The 12,734-nt window shown below is 33.1% G+C and overlaps 1 long non-coding RNA gene across 1 annotated transcript; it reads left to right on the top strand.

Annotated features, from left to right (window-relative positions):
* Positions 1-930: 930 nt before the first annotated feature.
* On the top strand, positions 931-2,274 carry LOC128551203 (uncharacterized). Its single transcript, XR_008368698.1, has 3 exons — positions 931-1,033; positions 1,471-1,593; positions 2,144-2,274. It is a non-coding gene; the product is annotated as an uncharacterized LOC128551203 (long non-coding RNA).
* The last annotated feature ends 10,460 nt before the right edge of the window (positions 2,275-12,734 follow it).

Here is a 12,734-nt window from a genome sequence, read left to right as displayed (position 1 = left end):
GATAAATTACGCATGCATTTGGAGTCACCGTTAGCAATATTATGTTCAACATTTTTTGCTTGCTCACCTCGGTGAGCCAGTATTACGATAGACTTTATAAAACGCCGAGCATCTCCAATTCCTGGCTCCTTGCATTTGAAAAGAGCAAGCCAGCAACCTAAAATGGAGGTTCGTTTATGAAAGTGGCAAATCGAAAGCTTTCTTTTAAAAACTATTACTGCTCCAATAAGGCCGCGGCAATCATTAATGAACAGAAAGAGCTCAGTGACACGCAAAGGACCAATCTATCGTTAATAGAATATTGCATCAATCGCTTCACCCTAATTGCAGAAATGAGATCTCCAGTTTCGGAAACTTTTGTTAACAGAGACAGTTGAACACTTAGAAGCTTGCGTATTTGAAACAAATGCCATTAGGATCTCAACACAGGAAGTATTTCAGGGACTGGATACATTTAGATATAGACATTGGGATGAATTTATATTCATTTTTAGGCAGAATGATTTAGATACCCTCGGCACCTCATTCCTTGTGCTATCCATTGCCGTGAGTGTATGAGAGAAGGGGAAGCCTGTTTCCCTTTTAATGCTGAGCACCAAACAAGGAATTTTTGGTACAATTCTTACGTCTTTGGTATGACGCAGTCAGGGCTTGCGCACTCGAAGCGGACGCTCAACCACTGAGCTAACAAGGCGAAACTATAAACTATAAACCCGTTTTCAATAGCATATCACTTTGAGCTTCATTCATTCCCTCACATAAAAAGAGCTATAAAGTTATATGACTTATTAAGGCCTAACAAAACCACAAAGTGAAATGGAACGAACATCAAAATGTATTCTCAAATGTAAATTCACTATATATCTAGATTTCAAACAATTGGTATTTGAATCAGACGTGATCGGCTGTGACCTGTTCAGATAAGATAAGGTCAAATGTAAATTAAGAACACATGATAAGACCAAAGGTCATCATAACTATTTTAATGAAACAATCATGTAGGTTTGCGTCGTTTCTGTGTTCATCGTGTTGGGTAAGACTTTGTTAAATATTAATAATAACTTTTTTACATGTATTTGTACAGCTTTACATTATATTTGGTGTTAATTCATGAATGACTGTGTAGTCCGGCTATTATAAGCGTAAATTATTACATTATATATTCGTTGGAAGACAATATTCGCTATTATTTGGAACTATCAGACTAGCTATGAATACAACGAAAACAAATTTCAATTACGTTTTAATTTGACTTGGACGATTTTAAGGTATGTGCTTTTGGAAATGGGTCAAATAATTTGATCACATTTGCTTACGGTCAAATATTTCTTCTACTATGTAGTCCGCTCAGATTTTCCCTTTCTTCCTTCTCATAAGTTCTGATTTAAAACATTTACCATGGCAAAATATTATTTTTACGTTATCTGATTTGTTATAAAATCTTGAAACAATTTTTTCCCATTATTACAGTAATTGGTTCTATTGCCGGCACTGATTCATGCGATAATATAGATTGTTCCCACGAAATTGGCCATCTTGGTTTTGTAATGCCACGTTCGTCAATACATGTCTGTGGTAGCGACGGAGTTGAGTGTAAGCATTTTACCTAATTTCGTAGCATGATATAGTTCATACTACAGAATCAAACACGTATAATCAATAGAAAGTTATCACGATTAGAAAAGAGAATCTTTCTTATATCTGGAAAGAAACGGATATGAAATATGAAATAAGGTGCGGAATCTCTGATTATGTGTGTGTGTGTGGTGTGTGTGTGTGTGTGGGGGGGGGGGGGGGGGGTTTGTTTGTTGCGCAATATTCCTCCCAAAATCACACTCTCATGCCTTTTCATGGAAAAGGGCCTGTTTTTGGTATTTTCTGTGTAACGATGTCCTTTCTAGTAATTTTAGAATGAAGGAGCGCAATAACAGACACATTGGTATGATTTAAAACGCTACTGTTACAAGTAATTGTAACTTTGCATTAATCAAACCGTTCAGTTATTTGGTTCTGAATTCTTGATATCTACTTAGTTTTAAATAATTCTGAATAGACTTTTTAAAACTGATCTATTTTAAAAGTTTCCTTGTAAAGATACACATACTCTGTTAAGGTTATTACCTGAATGTTATTTTTGTTTCAGACACCAACCTTTGTGACTTCCGAAAAGCTTATTGCAGAAACCCTACACTGACTGTACACGTTGGAAACTGCTAGAAAGATGATTAACATGTGGAGTTATCTGTAAGACGTAACAATAAATATTAAATTGTATACGGTAGTTCTCTTTGCTATAAACGCTCGATGTTGTTGACACAGTTTGAAAAAAAATTTTTTAGCAGTGCATGAAAAATAGAAAAATAATTAGCAAGTCTTTAAAAAGAGATGACATTGTTAAAATAATCCCTATTACAATGACCATTTTATTAAAACTTGGAAAAGGGTAATTTTGTTAGAACGAACATACAGTCCTGGCTGTATCATAATCACTGTTTTATGCACAAACCTGCTATAGCTAAGGTAGGCAGAGTACATAGTGTAGCAGTGTATTGAAATACATAATTTGTTAACAATGGATACACATTCCCATCAATGTAGTTCATAACACAATTAGCATTTATGATTTTCTTCAAACTGATTGCATGGATAATAGAAGCCACTTACTGGATCTAGGTGAAAGATGCAGCTGGTATTAAACCATTTATTAACAATAACAGATGTAACATAGGTCGGCAATCGTCGGCAAGTCGGAGCCATCGGTCATCTGCATGGCTGTCATATGACTTTTTAATGGGAAAATAAATATACTTAATATGTTAAGAAAGAACCTACAGCATATATTTATTACGCCACAGCTACAGTAATATCAATATTTAAAAAAATCCGGTTCTCCAGAATCACATGACTTGGTTTTAACAGTTATAATACATACTTTAAATTAAACCGAGCCTGTAACATTTTCATTTTTGCCTTGTTGGGTCCCACTTTTTCTATGATTATATCTATATTGAAAACGTAATTAGGGGAGCCAAATATGTAAACACATTGCACTTGTCAGTCTTTGAGTTGCCGGCAGGCAACAAACTCGTATGTTAATCGGTTTGTTGGCACAAAGTGATGCATTCTAAGAGCTAGTGTAAACCTAACGTGCAACTTCGCTTTTTCATACATACAAGCAAAACATATGCCTGATCTTTGAAACACCAAATGTACTACGTAACTGTTTGACATAGTATTTTTGGCGACATACAATGAACTAAGACAGTAGAAATGAGATACATAGTCATCAAAGGATAAAACAGTAATTTAAATGACCCCATGTTATCATAAACCGCTATGAGACAGGACTAGCATTAGATTCAGTTTGAACGAATATTTCAATGAAAGGCATTGTAATTTGCAAAATACACCCACCCCCACTAACATCTCATTACGATGACATAGCTTTACTTTGAACACATAATTTGCATTCGTCATTCTGACAGACCTTAAACAAGTTCTAAACTCTTAAGTTTACTCGGCCAAAGTTGTGCCAGTGTTTGCGCTATAAATGTGTGTATACTACCCTTGTTGTAACTATATGTTTTATAATACTGTTAGGGTTGGACACGTTTATTTTTTTTTTGAGAAAATAACTTTTAAATTGCTGTTTGTGTTTAACATCTTACAATAGAATGTAATTTCATTTTCGTTCGATGCCAAATATATAAACAATTGTTTTTTTCCGTTTCGTTATTTCAGAATAATTGTTATATCTTAACAGAAAAGAAAACATTTTGATTTCTTTTAACACGATTCGTTATTTCGAAGAACACATATAAAACAGGAAAAAAAACCTATAAATATCATACTTTGACGTTCGACTTTGCAAAAATATTTGTTATCTCAGTACTTATCTACGCCATATAAGGTAGGCACGAAATTATCGTTTATAAAACTAGACAGATTTAATTCTGTATCTATAATGGTCGAAGAAAGATTTCCGAGTAACGTCATAATTGCGTGCAGATTATTCCATCACTACTTAGAAAGAAAGTACACCATGGAGTACTACGTGCTTTGAATACTTTTTCTCAAGGTTTCTTTAGATGTAAATGCGTGAAATAGCCAGTCTTTGTTTAACTAAACTGCTCTTAGTTAAGCTTTTGCTGGATATCGTAGGGTATTTTGCGGCGGTGTCTCAGTACACTGCTTTTAGCTATTATTCAGCTATTATTATTGGTGAACACAGGTGTAAATGTCAAGGTGTCCATGTGCCAGTCAGGCATATCAGTTGAATTGCTGTTATCAGTGAATATATATCCAGTCGATCATTCTTCGGTAAAATGATCTGAGTTGAATATGCTTGGATAGTTCCAGACATCCGTGTATCATTAAAGTGTTTTAAGCTGAATAGGTGCTTTCCACACTTCAAGAGTGTGTCATTTTAATACTGTAAGTTGAAATTGTTTCTAGTTGCTTTAGGTCTTTCTAGACATCCTTTTTCTCATTAACTGCTGAATATCTGTAGATATTTAAGCGTCCATGTCCAGTTGAACTGCTTTTAGTTGAATCGTTTCTGAATATGTTTGGATATATGTCATTAAGCTGCTTTCTGGTGAATTATTGCTGAATATCTGTGGCATTTTGTCTAATTGCTTTTAGTTGCATTGTTGCTGAGTATATGTTCTTATGTCCAGACGTCTATGTCAAATGCTTTTAGTTAAATGTTGCCGAATATTATACATATATTGAGTGGCTCGCCTTCCTATAGACAAAACCTAAAAAAGAGGCCTAATATGGTGTGACTATTAACCAGCATGCCTTTCAATAAGTATTTATAATATGATATATGAAACTAACTTTGTTCACAGTTACATTTTAAAATTTTAACTTATAAGTCAAATGCACAAGTGTTGAATATAGGCCGGACATGTAGCAAAATAGCGTGGCCGAGCAATTTATTTAAGATGCAGTTATAATGTCATATGCAAACTTTTAACAATAATTATTCTTGCTTCAAATACTTACATTTTACTTTGACTTTCTATAAACTTTAAGACAGTTTTATAGCTTGTCGGTGCATATGTCTGCATAAAAACAACTTTGCATTCAGTTAGATGATGATCTTAAAGTACATTTCTCCAACTTACAAATTAGTAATTAGTACATTTACGTATTCTGATATCTGGTATGCAAATGATTTTATAAACTGATCAATCTAACATATACATTTTATGCTATTGCGACGTAAATATTGTTTGTTCTCTAAATAAAATATGTTAATAATTCTACGCATTGATTCAAATCTCACAAAAGACAGTTTTTTTCAATATGATGTCTTCCTTACGGTGCCCCTAAAGTGACATGTTACACACTTTTTTCCACTTAGGTAATGTGAGACTTTTTTTATTTCGTTTAAATGATTTCGTTTTTACAATGTTTACCGTTTATGATACCTAAATTCCGAGTATATACCCCTTTGCATACAAATCACTCTAAAAAATACCGTTTTGTCTCATATTTTCTGCAATAAAGTAACTTTGCCTAACTCATTTGTTTTGTTACCAACACATTCACATTAGTTATTTCGTTTTTTATTTCGTTTAAAGGAAATCATTTCGTTAAAACGAAATAACTATTTCGTTTACACGAAATAAGTTTAAACGAAACATAATAACTATTTCGTTTAAACGAAATGTTATTTTGTTTAAACGAAATAGTTATTTCGTTTAAACGAAATGATTTCGTTTAACCAAATAAAAAAGTCTCACATTACCTAAGTGGAAAAAAAGTGTGTAACATGTCAGTTTAAGGGCACCGTACTACCTTACCAGTTATATAGTACAATATATATTTTTTGTCAGACGTTTAAGTATTTCCTCTATTTCAATACTTATACAAAAAAATGAAATTGACTGTTTTCTTTTGAAATTTAAAAACAGCTACATCAAGCCACTATCGAGAAGCTTTTTATCTTCATTTTTCAACAGTGTGTTTTATTTAGTGTAAAGTCTCTGTGACATATTGCAGGTCAAACGAATTTCCATTCTGGGTTACTTGTGAAATTATATTTGTCTTTTCTAGTGGAATCGAAAGGTCATAATCTTTTGTAATATTCACTAAAAGTATAGATATCGAACATTTTTAAATATATATCAATGACATTTTTTATCGTATCAACACGCTAAACTAAGCAACTTTGTTTTTGAATTTCTACCAGTCAAATCAGTGAATAATAAAAGCCAGATCAAAATGTTTTATGATGTAATTTGTCGAACAATTTCATTTGCAAAAACAGATTCATCATTTTAAACATAAGTATAAAATCCAATCTTCTAATAGCAACAACTTGAATGTGCTGGTAACAAAACAAATGAGTTAGGCAAAGTTATTTTATTGCAAAAAATATGAGACAAAACGGTATTTCTTAGACTGATTTGTATGCAAAGGGGTATATACTCGGAATCTAGGTATCATAAACGGTAAACATTGTATTGTGTTTAATTAGTCTAAAGCAAAAGAGGGATAACGTGTCTGCTATGAAGTCTAATTTTATTTCTCCATTATTTTTAAAGCGGTCAGTCAGTATATGTTTAGTAATCACCCCTTCTAACAGTTACATGTAATGGTGCTGTCCAAATTGAAAGATGGTTCGTTTTAGAAATTTAGCAGGGTAAGGGTTAAATGGTATATATTTACGTTCTACACGTCGCCATATAGAGTACGAGCATTTAACTGGAAACGGAAGTTACCATGAACAAATAATACATGTAGTTGAATGTGGTTTATTAGTTTCTAATTGTGTAAGGAGTTTGGTCGAAAGTTGAACAAATGTTCATAAAATAGAAAAGGTGGAAACTCCACAGGTCGCTCAACACAACAAAAACGAAAATGTTTCAGGCTCGGTTTGATTGAGCCTGTTCATGGACGGTAGTTAAAATGCATGCTACCGTCCACGCAACACTTATTTGTGTTCACTGATTTCTTAATACACGGTTTCACTGGAGGTATTTCTAAAATTTGATTTTCCTGTCCTGGTTGCCCAACTAGGATAGTTTTGTTTGTTTGTTTTGGGTTTAATGCCGTTTTTTAACAGTATTTCAGTTATGTTACGTCGGACAGTTAACTTAACCAGTGTTCCTTGATTCTGTACCAATACAAACCTGTTCTCCACAAGTAACTGCCAACTTCCCCACATGAATCAGAGGTGGAGGACGAATGATTTCAGACACAATGTCTTTTATCAAATCATCACTGAGAACAAGCACCTCGCCCAGGGCTCTACTCCGAGATCCGTAGATCTGCGCTTCCCCCATTGAGCTAAGCTGGCGGGAAATGAGTAAAGAGTTATTTTAGCTAATGTTTACATATAATTAACATTAACAAAATTAGGTATTTAGCCAAAACTCATTAGAAATGTAAGTTTGTAAAAATTTTATTAACCCCCTTTACCTATCTTGGTTTCGCAAACAGAATAGATTAGAAAAATGTGAATTCTGAAGCTACACATTGTTTTAAAACTTGCCTTCTGAGTCAGACTGTTGAATATTTCAGTATCTAGCAGATGCAAATGTTAAAAAATAGACATTATATTGAAATCAAAAGTAGTAGTTCTCTTGTTTTAACACTTCCGTATTAAAGGGGGATAATTACAAAATTTCATAAAAAAACTAATAAAGCATCTATTTCTAGCAGGGATCTAAAGGGTCAAATAAATCTCCAACAGAATATACTAAATACTAAATATTAAAATTGTGATAAAATGTTACTCAAATGTGATTGACCACGCTTAATGTAAAATAAAAGAAGCTATCGTGTGTGTATTAACGGTTCTATGCATTAGTGTAAACTCTGTAAACATGCATATCTTCACACAGTATAAATGTGTACTAAAACACTTGAAATTTGTAAAACAATCCACTATTACTGCACGACATTTAGATAATGAATGAAGCTCTACATACACAATTAATCTACATATCGAACCAACGACCTCCCGCTCTCGAAGCGGACGCTCTACCACTAGGCTACCGAGGCGGTTGCTTATTTGTGGATCAGATACCTTAATTGTTATTCTGAAAGACTAATCAACAGACAGCGTTATTGCAATTTCCGCTCAGTAGGTAATTTATTATCGTCCTTTTGACGTAAACCTAAATTATTGCGTTTATATTATCTAATCAAGGATCCTCTGTGGGTGTAGCACTTGAGATATTAAACATTGTAACATATATCGTGACGAACGATATAGTTTGTTGATAATTAATGCATTAGAGAAAATTATCGCAATCTATTGACTTACACGTTTAAGTTCATGTACTGCAGAATTCCCTTGATCAAAAAACAATATCGAACTAACCATTAAATTATTACACCAGTTTTAGCACGTAGATATGTTCTTCGTTTATAAAGGAAATTTTGATACAGATTGATGGGCTTTTAATTGTATCACAAACTATGGAAATCATAAATTTTGCTTAATCACTGTAAATCTAAATCTGAATCAATTTTCAAATTTTATACTAATCGAAAGACACAAAGTATATATTGACCTAATTTTTTTTGGACTTTGTCATTTAAAAACGATGTAAGTTTCTTTGGCAAACAGTTTCCATCCGTTATTTAGTTAAATCATCAAATATTTTATCCACATGAACGTTTCGTTCTGAGACACACTCTATGTTAGTGTTCAGCTATTTTGCAGTTGATGGTCACTACGCTTTCCAGTCCAGTTTTACAATGGCAGTACAGCTGGCGATTCCTTTGAAAATTGGCTCTTTGATATCTATCCAAATTCTGGACTTCACGTAATTGCAACTTAGTGTAGCTACAACAAACATGCCAAAGTTAGCATTCAGAACGCTTTTTACGTGATCACTTCGGGATAATAGAGGCGATTTTTGTTAATGCCGGAAAATATTAGGCGTGGCTTTAGCAATTTAAAACATAAAAGACGTATATTAAATGATCGTATCATGACAACTATTCATTATTAGTATGCTGGATAATAGTGCATAACTTCAATTCTAAAATCTTTGTGGCAACAGGAAGCGCATATTACATGTTACCTAGTGACTTAATTCACAATGTGAATGTGCGAGAAGTAACCATAATGAAAACTGAAATTTTAGGAGAAAACTTAACTTTATGTAAAAACACTTTGGACTAAGTCTTACGGAACACAAAGCGAACGTAAGAAAACGCATGTGTAGCACTCAAAGTCTATATCACTTACATGTTATATAAATCATATTCTACTTCAAATAAACTCAATTCTGGACAGCCAAGGTATTTGGTTTTTTAGTGTAAATGTAGATTCTTCCCAGGTATATGTCTTCCGGGCTTTTTATTGCCCCCAACTATAAGACGTATGGGATAAATGTATATTCTTCATTGCTATATGAATTCCGGGTAAATAGTTTGTAAGTTAATATAGGAAATCCTTTAATAAACAATTCCAATTAGCGCAATAGTGAAAAATTAATGTAGATATTGGTGACATGAGTTTGAACGTTTTCTGCTAGACGATTGATAATAACGGATTGTATTTGAAATAAATTGTTTTCCACGTCTGATTCAGGAAAGTTGGCAGTTTCTTGCGGAGAACGGGTTAGTACTGGTACAGAAAATGGGAAATCTTAAAAGGTTTAATACCTACAATTTATAATACAGTTGAATATGGCGCTAAACCCAGAAGCAAAGACAAACATATATTCTAGTGTTGGCACTTTGGAAGGGGTATTTATAAAAGAAAGTAAGCGGGGAAAATACACACATACCATGGATAAATAACTTTAATTGGGCAATAACTGACATGAAAATTCCGCGAAATAAATTTGATAAAAGAGTTGTATCTATCAACTAAATCGTGCGTAAGAAATGCACAGATTTCTTTTTCCTAGACAGAATTTGATAAAACTTGCACCAAAATGAAAGCACTTAAATATGGAAAACAATACACAAAATCTGAAATGTGAAACCTATCATGTTACTCAATAATAAAAAATAATGCACAAACAAGATAAAGCAATTATTGTAGAACTATATAAATATTAAGCATACGGCTTGAGTTCTGATACTTTAAGAAAATGATTGTTAATTTCATTTGTGCCATCTTTCTGTCTATAGATATGTACGTTTATGTCCCGTTTCTATCTAAATAAACCAAAACCGTACTTTCATGGCATCTACTATGGCAGGCATGACATTGACATTTAAAACTTGCACTGCGCATTACTTAAGAGAGACTTTTGCTCATTTAGCGTTAAGCAGACATTCAATTGTATTACCGGATAATCTACGTCATAAAACGTTCTTGAAACTTCCGCGGAATGAGTAATTTATTATCATCCTTATGAAGATAACCTTTAAAGTAGCAATAAAACCGTCTAATCAAGGATCGTCCATGCGTAAATCACATGTGATAATGGAAAATTAATTCCGGCCCGTCTCGACGGATCGGTACGATAGGATTTGTATTTGAAAACAACTATGGAGGTCTTTTACCTTTCCAACTGTGCAATAAGTAAGAGTAAAGCTGACAACAAGCTAACCTTTTGCAATTAGCCCAAAGAGAATCTTTCTAAATAATAGACGTTTGTCATCTTTGTATGTACTATAGCATAGACTGCAGTTAAGTTAAATCTGAATCAGAATCGATTTGGCAAAATGTGGAAAACACGTTTGTTGAAGAAAATAATCTAAATTAATCAAGATTTCCTGTCAAAAATGGTTATAGCTGTTTTCATCCCAGAAGTTAATTTTCTGTATATATGTTACAATGTCCTTGACATATTACGTATTTTTCTATATCACCATACAACATTCATTATCACGTAAGATAAATGACATATCGCAATCGTTGACGCGGTAAAAGATATATCGCAGTGGCTTACTTTGTAATTGACTTAACGTAATGGTTGGCTGGCTTGTTTAGTCATATATTGCAATGTTTGGCCCGGTTAATGATATATTGCAATGCTTAAATCAGTAGTTAGATTACACTGCAAGATAAGAGAAGATAATGGCAATTAGCAAATTGAGCATTGACACTTCAACAGAAATTTGAAACGAATGTATATTTTATTAACATTGTTTTAACATTCAATCATTACTGTACTTTTGTTTATGAATATTTCAAAATATCGCAAGAGTCCGTTTTTTATCTACCTTGTCAATTACAATAAAGCAGTTGAAATGCTACGTTTTGAAAAAATAATGCATTATAACTATAATTCACTTGTGTAACCACAAACCGCTAACATTGTTTTAGCGAGAATTTGTGAATAACGTAAGAGCACTTACATTATAAACACAATTGTGTAAGTCAAGGATTTATAGATTTAAATTCGTTCATTATAAGACAATGTCAGGTTTTTATTTAAATCATTATAATAATTAATGCTGACATTTTGTCTGTACATTGGAATCATGTTAAACATAGTAAGTGCCATAAAACAATAAAATATATTAATAAACAGTTTTAAACCAGTAAGGGCAACTAAGAAATAACACTGCAGATATGAAACAGATAAACCCTTAGTCTGCTCCATTTCTATAATGAATTTGTCCATCTTTGAATTTGGACAGTACCATTAACTGTTAAAAGGCGTGCTTACTAAAACTATACTGATGGAATAGCGAACAGTGCAGGTCTTGATCAGACTGCACGGATGTGCTGGCTGATCATGATCTACACTGGTCGCAAATGCAGAACCAATCGTTTCCAGCATGCTAATGGTTACTTGAGTCACGAGAGGTAATGAAATGTGCGACACCTTTAATACCCAATAGCACTGATTCTAGCGGATTATATTTTTCAACTGGACATAAACTTAGACGCTGAGCCTATGTCCGGGCAGAATTTTACGACCCATATCCATAACCAACGCTAAATGTCTGGTATGTTATTTTTTATTAGAAAAAGAAATAAGTTGGTACCCTTGATTACTATCTGTTTTTTGCAACCAGTCGAGGACTAAGCTAAACAAGAATTCGCTACATAGTGTGGACCATTGGTGAATGTTTAATGACTTGATTAAAATCTGCTGCTGCGAAACTAAGTAGGCTTTTACACGGCAAAATTTCATTTTGGCTTGTAAATCATTGTACAGCAAATGTTGTAACATTGTGCGTAATCAACCATTAATGCTGAATTGTCTGTTTTAATATCATTCATTAATAAAGGAAGGCTCGTCGCGGATATTCGAGCCTGATGAATCGCCTTTTTATTTATTTACCATGTAAAGCATAGAATATGCGGAAACTTGATGCACCTCGTTATTGATTTACAATGAATAGTTTCTGAAATATAAGCCTATCTTCCTATTAAATGATTAGTATTAATTCTATGTACAGAATACTTAATATCAGACTTGTTTGTCTAACATGACTTAGCTCTAAAATGTCACTTGTCATTTTCAAATACTATTGAAGCAGCATTTATATTATTCCAAGAATATAAGCATGATAAATAATCATGGCAAAAATGACAACACCCCGATATGCCACTTTTTAAAGAACTTACCTTGTGACGTCATTGATCTTTCCTGTACATTATGTCACTATAATTGCGTGTTTGGTGCTTTTACTTCTGAACAGGACAAATATAAACTGATGAGGTCTTTTTACCCTGCAGATAAATTTGAACAATGCTACGGGCTTAATAAAATACCAAACTGTAAAACAATATTTGAAAAAAAAAAATTATCTAGCCATTATCAAGCACTAAAGACATGGTTATACAGCACGGA

Source organism: Mercenaria mercenaria, chromosome 19, assembly GCF_021730395.1.
Source record: "Mercenaria mercenaria strain notata chromosome 19, MADL_Memer_1, whole genome shotgun sequence".
NCBI classification, from domain to species: Eukaryota; Metazoa; Mollusca; class Bivalvia; order Venerida; family Veneridae; genus Mercenaria; species Mercenaria mercenaria.
Note: the sequence above shows the minus strand (reverse complement) of the source record. Positions and strands in the feature narration are given on the sequence as shown.